Raw genomic sequence first — 8,916 nt, 5'->3', positions numbered from 1 at the left:
GGGGATATGTCACCTTCTGACTTCCAAGGGCACCAAATTTGCACATTGTGTATGCGTGTGTGTATGCATATATATGCATATATGTATATACGTACAAGTAAAACATTCATACAGATAAAATAAACAAAACCCTACAGCTAACTAGGGCTGGGGTGATGGCTCAGTGGGTAAGGACTTGCTATGCAAGTGTGAGGGCCTGAGTTCAAACCCCGGCAGTTGAGTGTGGTCCTCTGCACCTCAGTGTTCGTGGGGTGGGACAGAAATGAGGATCATTGGGGCATCATCATCACTAGGCATGTTGACCACCAGCCTAGTGTGGAGTAGTGGAACACACCAACAGCACAGCTCCAAAGAAAGACTCTATCTCAAAGGGGTAAGGAGACTTGTTGTGGAGTGTTATCTTAACCCGGCAAAGATGTGTAACAGTTGTTTATGCTGTGGAATATTGCTTTAACTGTGTAAAGGTGTGTTACTTTTGTTTATGCTGCATTTGTTTAGTGACATAAGGACGTGTGTTTAATTATGTAGAGATGTGTTGCACCTGTTTTACCTTGCCTGCCTAAGGCACCTGATTGGTCTAATAAAGAACTGAATGGCCAATAGGTAGGATAGGCAGGGCTAGCAGGCAGAGAGAATATAAATAAGAGGAGAACTCTAGGCTCAAAAGAGAAGAACGAGAAGAAAAGAAAGAGAAAGAGAAGGAAGAGAGGACAAGGAAGACATTCGGTTCAAGAAGCCAGGCAGGGGGGCTGGAGAGATGGCTCAGCGGTTAAGAGCATTGCCTGCTCTTCCAAGGGTCCTGAGTTCAATTCCCAGCAACCACATGGTGGCTCACAACCATCTGAAATGAGGTCTGGTGCCCTCTTCTGGCCTTCAGGCATACACACAGACAGAATATTGTATACATAATAAATAAATAAATATTTAAAAAAAAAAAAAAAAAAAAAAGAAGCCAGGCAGATGCTAGCCAGACATGGAGAAGCAGTGAAAGTAAGAAATACAGAAGAAAGGTAACAAGCCCCGAGGCAAAAGGTAGACAGACAGGTTAATTTAAATTAAAAGAGCTAGCCAGAAATGTGCCAAGCTAGGCCAAGTATTCAAAACTAAGTTTCCATGTCATAATTTGAAAACTGTTTGGTGGCCCAAAAGAAAAAGCCTGGTACAGAGAGTGACAGAGGAGGACAACTTCATGACCCCTTGGCCTCTGCATATTCATACACTCATACACAGACATGTACACACATGCATACACGTATCACATACTTAGCACATACACACACACAAGTGCATAACACATGCATATGCCACACACAAGAATTTGAAAAAAGAGAAGGGCCAGCAAGATGGCACTGTGGGTAAAAGCACTTTAGGGACAAACCTGAGGATCAGAGTTCGATCCTTAGAACCACAGCGGAAAGAGAGAAGAGGCTCCCAAAAGTTGTCCCCTGTCCTCTACACCTTCACCACGGTGTACACAAGTGCACACAAACAATAAATGCAGTAAGAGCAGGGAAAGAAGCACCTGCTGCCTGGTAGCTCACGCCTGTGATTCTAGCACTTGGGAAACTAAGACAGGAGGGTTGTCTGGAGTCCTAGGTCAGCCTGGGCTAGATGATACTGTCACAAATGAACAAAATGTCTTTAGGGGCAGGGGGTATAGCTCAGTGGTAGAGTCTGTGTTTAGCATGTATGTGTAAGACCTGGTATTCCATCTGTATGCATTCCTAAGATAGGAAAAACAAACAAACAAAACATTTAAGAGGCTTGTATTCTCAAGTATCTTTAGAAAACTTGGAAGGCAAAGATTCATTAAAATAATGGTTCAAGCCGGGCGATGGTGGCGCACGCCTTTAATCCCAACACTCGCGAGGCAGAGGCGGGCGGATCTCTATGAGTTCGAGACCAGCCTGGTCTACAGAGCTAGTTCCAGGACAGGCTCCAAAGCCACAGAGAAACCCTGTCTCGAAAAACCAAAAAAAAAAAAATAATAATGGTTCAAGGTGGGCAGTGGTGGGGCAATCCTTTAATCCCAGCACTCGGGAGGCAGAGACAGGTAGATCTCTAAGTTTGAGGCCAGCCTGGTCTACAAATCAAGTTCCAGGATGGCCAGAGCTGTTACACAGAGAAACTCTTTCTCAAAAACAAAACAAAAAAAAATCCTAAGCAAACAGACAAACAAAAACAAACAAACAAAAAAAAAAAAAACCAAAGCCAAAATAAAAAGAAAAATAACGGTTCAACATTAGCTCTGGCCTCCTGAAGCCAGGAATACATATGCTGGTGAGTCCTTCCCATCTCCTGAACGTCTTGTTAGGAGGACATGAAGTGCTTCTGTGTGACAGCATCATAACCTGGAAGATGTCATGGAGATGGCTGGGACCGTACTCTACAGTGGGCGATAGGAGAAACAGCTTCCGCAGGCAAGCCTAGGCTGAAGCACAGCACTAGGACCCAGAGGCCGAGAGAGGGGAGCAGCCCCCACAGGATAAGTTCCTAGCCAGAACACAATGTTCTCAGCTCACCCACAGGAAACCCTGAAGAAGAGAAGTGCACACAGCCTTTGCTGGGTGTGTTCTACTCTTGGCCTTTTATTCTTTCTCCTAACCTCAGCCCTCACTTTCACATCCTGTAACCTAACCTGCAAAGCCGTCGCACCCCACCCCGCTGGGCTGGTCCCAGCCCCCAACCCCCCCCCCCCGGGGGCCCCAGGAGACCAATCAAGTCAGGAAGCCCAGGGTCTCTAACCTTGGTTTCCTGAATGGACGCTTTGTGACGGAAACTTTTATAGTGTAGAAGGTAGGTTCAGACAAAGCTGTGCTTTTAGCCTTGGTGAGGGGAAACAGCTGATGGTTCTGTACCTCCTCCTCCCTTCCTCCCCACGACCAGGCCCCACCTGGGACCAGGGAAGGTGGCCACCGTTGCAACATAAATCAGCCTGGGGAGCTGGGGCCACGTTTGCAGCAGAACGCCCTGTGATGTGGTTGCTAGTTTTTATTTCCACCAATGCTATAATATGTTGTCCCATAGAGCTATTTTTATTGAATGAAAAAAAAAAATACAGCTAACGTCTGCAAAACCAGCAGGCCTGGTACAGAGAAGGACAAGGTGAACTTTTTCCTCTTCCCCTGCAGCCTGCTAACTCAGTTTGTGGTCTGGTGGCCCCCACACCCTGGGTGTTATATTCAACCTGAATTTTTGCCTCTGTGTCTGTGTGTTGAGCTTTTTGAGACAGGATTCCTAGGGGGCCTGAATGGGCTGGCCTCCCCTGTGTACTGTTATAATAGCTGTGAGCCTACACCTGGCTATGTGTGTAGTTTTGGCCACAAAAGCACGGCTTTATAACCTATGCTACTTGTTCTAGTGTTTTCTTAGTGACTTCTCCAAACATGGCCACTCATTGGCCTTCAGGGCCGCAATAACAAAAGAGAGCCCAGCAAATGCCAAACAAGTGCTGGCTAACTGTGCTGCTGGGGGCGGGGCAGGTCACAGGTAAGGCTCAGAGCTGTGTGACAGGCTACACTTGCTACTTCTCCATTATTTAAGACAGGATCTCACAGCCCAGGCTGGCCTTAAACCTGTTATGTGGTTGAGGATAACCTTGAGAACCTGATCTTCCTACCTTTCCCTGCAGAGTGCTGGAGTTACATGTATACGCTGCCATACCCACTTTTCCTCAGTGCTGGGGAGTGAACCCAGGACTCTGTGCATAACTAAACAGTCTACCAACCGAGTCATATCTGAAGTCTCACTTCTGGTGGCTTCTTTTTCTTTTTCCTCCTCTTCTTCCTCTTCCTTCTCCTCTTCTTCTTCTTTTTTTGAAACAGGTTGTTGCTTTGTAACCTTCACTATCCTAGAACTCGCCCTGTAGACCATGGTGGCCTCAGACTCCCAGAAATTCACCTACCTCTGCCTCCTGAATGCTGGAATTAAAGACGGACACCACCACTGCCCAGTTTGGCTTCTTTTAAATATACATTTTATTTATTTATATTTTATGTGTATGAGTATTTTACCTGCATGTCTGTTTGCATAGACAGCACATGCCTGGTACAAGTAAAGGTCAGAAGAGGACATCAGATCCCCTAGAGTTGAAATTACAGATGGTTATGAGCCACCACGTGGGTGCTGGGAACCAAAACCAGGCCCTTTATAAGAATAGTAAGTACTCCTCACGGCTGAGCCATCTCTCCAGCCCCCCGCCCCCAGGTTCCCAAACATCTTGCTTCTTTTTTTAAATATTTATTTATTTATTATGTATACAATATTCTGTCTGTATGCCTGAAGGCCAGAAGAGGGCACCAGACCTCTTTACAGATGGTTGTGAGCCACCATGTGGTTGCTGGGAATTGAACTCAGGACCTTTGGAAGAGCAGGCAATGCTCTTAACCACTGAGCCATCTCTCCAGACCAACATCTTGCTTCTTAAACAGGGGCTCAGCCCCTGGAAAGAGGACACGGCTCCTCCAGAAAACTCTTTTCATAGTGTCCTTCTGCTCTGGCCCTTTAGTCTACTCAACTCCTGGCCGGCAAATGAGTCTCTGTGGGTCCTCACTCCCGTCCTGTAAAGGGATCTGACAAGGTGCTTTCCAGGCTTGCCTACGTTTTTGGGATGCTGTTGTGAGAATTTTCTCCTGGGGGAAAGAGGGACGTGCACACACACACAACAGGAACACTACTAAGTCATGTCTTCATAAGGTCTCACTGACACACATTTGATCCTACTCCGGTTCTCCCTGGGGACCAGTGTGCCTATTAGAAAGCATGGTGAGGGGGTTACAGGCATGTTCTTGGGTGACCCTAAAGTGTCAACACCACAAGGTCCTCACACAGCATGCATGATGGCTTTCCGTGACAGTACAGATGGAGCCCCCTCCTGAGAGACCCAGAGGTCACGTGCAATTAGGTCAGAATTGCACACAGATGACTGGACTCAGGTGAGAGTCGCATGACGATCCCCACCTCTTGGCGAGGTCAGCAGTCAACAAAGCCAGCTGTGAGGATCTTTTGCAAGTGGGCCCAGCTGAGCTCGTGAAGAGGGGGCCCGTCTGGCTCGGAGGAGGATAGTCCGGTACGACAGATGCATGCCTTGCATGCCTTGTGGAAGCTCCTGGAAGCAAGCAAGCCACTGCTGCCCTTGGAGAAACCCACCCAAAGCTCACCGCAATAGACACAGGTTCTTCGTTTTTTCCACCTTGCTGGGTGACTCATATCTGTCACTTTCTCAAGCAAGGCTTCCACACCCTCATTTAAGGCCAGCTGAGGGCCAGGAAGGTATCTTACCAGGTAAGGGTGTTTGTTGGCAAGCCTGATGATTTGAGCTCAGTCCCTTGCATACACATGAAGGAGAAAACTCCTTCAAGTTGTCTTCGGACCTTCACATGCATGCCTCATACATATTTATACACACACGGGCAAATGTGTGTGATACTTGTTCTGACTTAAGGAGACTTGGGTTGGATAGGCCTGCAAGGTGCTGAATCACAGCTTTTCAGAATTCACTGTGTAAGCCCTAGTCTCAGCACTTAAGGGTTGAGCAGCTTTGCAGTTAGATCTTGCCAAAGGTAAACAAATACAAAAAGCCTACTCTCTAAAGGAAGGGGGGGTGTGCTCTGGAAAGAGCCCCCCCCCAGGGAAGCCTAGAGGGGCACTGGGATGTGGCTTAGCTGGTAGAGTGCTAGCCTAGCGTGCAGAATGCTGAGCATTGCATAAGATGGGTGTGGCTCAGGAGGTTGGTGGCAGGAAGGACCACAGGGTCATCAATTACAAATCAAATCTGAGGCCAAGCTGGTTTAAGTGAGTCTCTGGAGGTCATGGAGACATCTACAAGCCACATGGACCATTCTAGAGCAGAGCCTTCCCTCATCCTCACAAGAGTCCTTACTGACACACACAAATTGTGAGCTTTGGGCCTCCAGAATTGTGACTTAAATTGGTTGTGTAAGCGGGTCTGTCTGTGACACATTACAGTAGCCCCAGCCTTCCCTTCTGGTTCCTAGGCCATGACTCTTCCTGGCTATCCCTGCCATACTTTGGTGGCTTCCTCCCAACCACATGGCCTTTCTTTTACCCCATTCTCAGGGAGCAAATGACATGTGTGGGAAGTCCCTGGCACAGTGCCTCACATGCAGTCACGCCTTTCTATGTGAACCACAGTGTCTGTCCTTAGCGTTCCCAGAGCTTGAGTGGCACTGGCACCCAACACCACTACCCCAGACGCTATGCTAAAATACAGGCATGGTTTTGAACCCAGGCCCTCCTAATGGCTCCGGTCTTTGTTACTGAAGTCTCTTCCTTCCCACCTCAGTAGTGTTTAAATCTCAAAGTCCCCAGTTGGCACTTGCCAGAGCAGGACTCTGAGGGAAGCTCATTTTGGCCAGAGTCAACAGGTTTAGGAAAAGTGACAGTGGGCAAGTTACTTCTCTGTCCTTGGGTAAGACACTCTTTTGTGCTCATGGCTGACTTGACTTTCTAGACTAAGTCAGAACTACAGACCTCTGGGGTTAAAGCCCGGTGTGGCTGTTAGCCTAGTGCTAGCACCTGTCACTGGCAGGGTCTTGATGGGCCCTGACTCCTGGGAGGTCAGTTTATAATTTCAGGCTGTAAGCTGCAGCTCTTCCCCTCCTCCATGTGGAGTAATTTATGGCATGGAGACCGTCCTGTGTTTCCTCAGAGTCTGGGGTCTCCGGAGGCTGTATCCCCTGCAGTCCTGATGCTCCCTCCCATAGGGGCTGAATTCCCATCTCCAAGTATGCTGCCAAAATGTGTTCTGTGAATGGGGCCACAGGGTCGAGTGTCCTGTTGTCCCCTCTAGGGAGTGACACAAGACAGGGATGGGAGTGTCCTGGGTTGTCTTTCAGCTGCTACTTGTTTGAGCACCCCTGATTTTGTGGGATGTTCCAGATGGACTCTGTTTTTGAGGCTGAGGGCCGAGTGGGTATTCTGAGACTCAGTCAGCCCCGGTGTGACCTTGGGGGTCTGCTGAACAAATTAAATGTTTAGGTTTGTGTGGCTTATGTTCCAGTGCATGTCCAGAGACTTCAGAGAATGAGGGAGAGATGGCCTGGGAGTCGATTGAGGCTTTCAGGGCCCCAGGAAGGGAGGAGGAGAGGCAGTCTGGGGGGAAAACAACTCCCCCCCCCCAAATCGGCACACTCCTCTGGATGTGATCGCTCTGGGCTGCCTCTTATCCTGCTTCTTGGCTGGGAGCCCGGAAGGGAGGGCCCGTCAGTAATTCTCTCCCAGCTCAGGACTTACGCCTTTCCCCTAAAGCAAATAAATAACTCAGAGCCGCGGTGCCAAGTTCCAGTGTGAGCAAAAAAACAGTACGGCTCCCTTCCTTGTGGGCTGCACAGATGACACCAGAGGTACCCCCGGAGCCTGCTTCCCCAGCCTTTATGGGAGGGAGGGAGACTCTTTTGCAGGCATCCCTTGGCTCTTTTGGTGGAAAGCAGGGCACAGGGAAAGAGGCTCCCAACGATGTGTTTCTTGCTTCCTTCTGAGACACCGCACCACTCCCCTGTTTACATGGTGTGTGTTCTAGCTACACCAAGTGACTGGGAGTCCCACAGATGTGGCCCTGATTTTGCACATGCTGTTCCCTGGGCTTGGAACACTGGTTTGGCACCTTCCCCTCTGCTGGGTTAACTGGTGCATCTTTCTCAGCCTGGGCTTATCATCATCACTAGGAAACTGTCTTCGCCACCCTCCTCATTCCCACCCACCTCCTGGCCCTCTTGACTTCTGCAGCCTCTTGGACTAGGCCAGGCCCACAGCTATCACACTGAATATTCTCTGGGCTTACTGTTCCTTTGTTCCAAATGGCTTCCAAATATGACCATAAAAGAATCACACTTGAGCCTGAAGGTTATTGAGGACCAGGAAAAAGGAGGCTGTAGTGTTTATGTAGTGTTCCTCTATGTATGTTCATTTGTGTGCACACGCTGGGTGAAGATGTTGGATGTTTTCCTTTATTCATTGAGGCAGTGTCTTTCAACGGAAGTCAGAGCTTGCTGATTTTGCTAGCTACCTTGCCCAGGGACCTGTCTGTCTTGAGTATGGGTAATCCCAGGCAGATCACCATGCCTACCTGACATTTAAATCCACATGGGTTGCCGGGCAGTGGTGGCACATGCCTTTAATCCCAGCACTCGGGAGGCAGAGGCAGGGGGATCTCTGTGAGTTCGAGACTAGCCTGGTCTACAGAGCTAGTTCCAGGACAGGCTCCAAAGCCACAGAGAAACCCTGTCTCGAAAAACCAAAAAAAAAAAAAAAAAAAATCCACATGGGTTCAGGTGGACCAGCTCCTTAGGTTTGTATGGCAAGGGCTTTATCCTGTGAGCCATCTTTCCAGCTTTATTATTTACTTATTTTTAAGCAGGGTGTTATGCGGCCCAGGCCATTGTCAAACCTTGCTATGTAGCTGAGGATGATGGTGTACTTAAATTTTAAGAAAATGTATTCATGAGTGCACTGTCTTTGCATGTATATCTGCAGAGGCCAGAAGAGGGCAGCTAGAGTCCTCTGGAAGCTGGAGCTGCAGATGTCTGTGAATTACCGTGTGGGTGCTAGGGATTCAACCTAACCCCTTACGTGATCTTAACCACTGAGTCATCTCTTCAGCCAGAACCTTGAACTTCTGATCCTCCTATTTCTGTGTCCGTAGAGTTGGACAAATGTGCACCACTACACCTGGTTTGTTTGATACTGGGGATGGAACCCAGGACTTTGAACATCCCAGACAAGTGTTCTCCTAAGAGATAGCCCCAGCACAGCAGCCTGTACTTGAACTCGGCTTGACTCTGAGGCACAGGCAGGCCTAGGAGTGGTGGCCCCATGGTGAATGGTTCTCATGGAGCTGTGTTGTAACCCAAGGTGTTGCACTTGCTGGGTGAGCACTCTGCCCCAGCCCTGCTTTTG

Source organism: Microtus pennsylvanicus, chromosome 7, assembly GCF_037038515.1.
Source record: "Microtus pennsylvanicus isolate mMicPen1 chromosome 7, mMicPen1.hap1, whole genome shotgun sequence".
Lineage (NCBI taxonomy): Eukaryota > Metazoa > Chordata > Mammalia > Rodentia > Cricetidae > Microtus > Microtus pennsylvanicus.
This window is presented reverse-complemented; position numbering follows the sequence as displayed.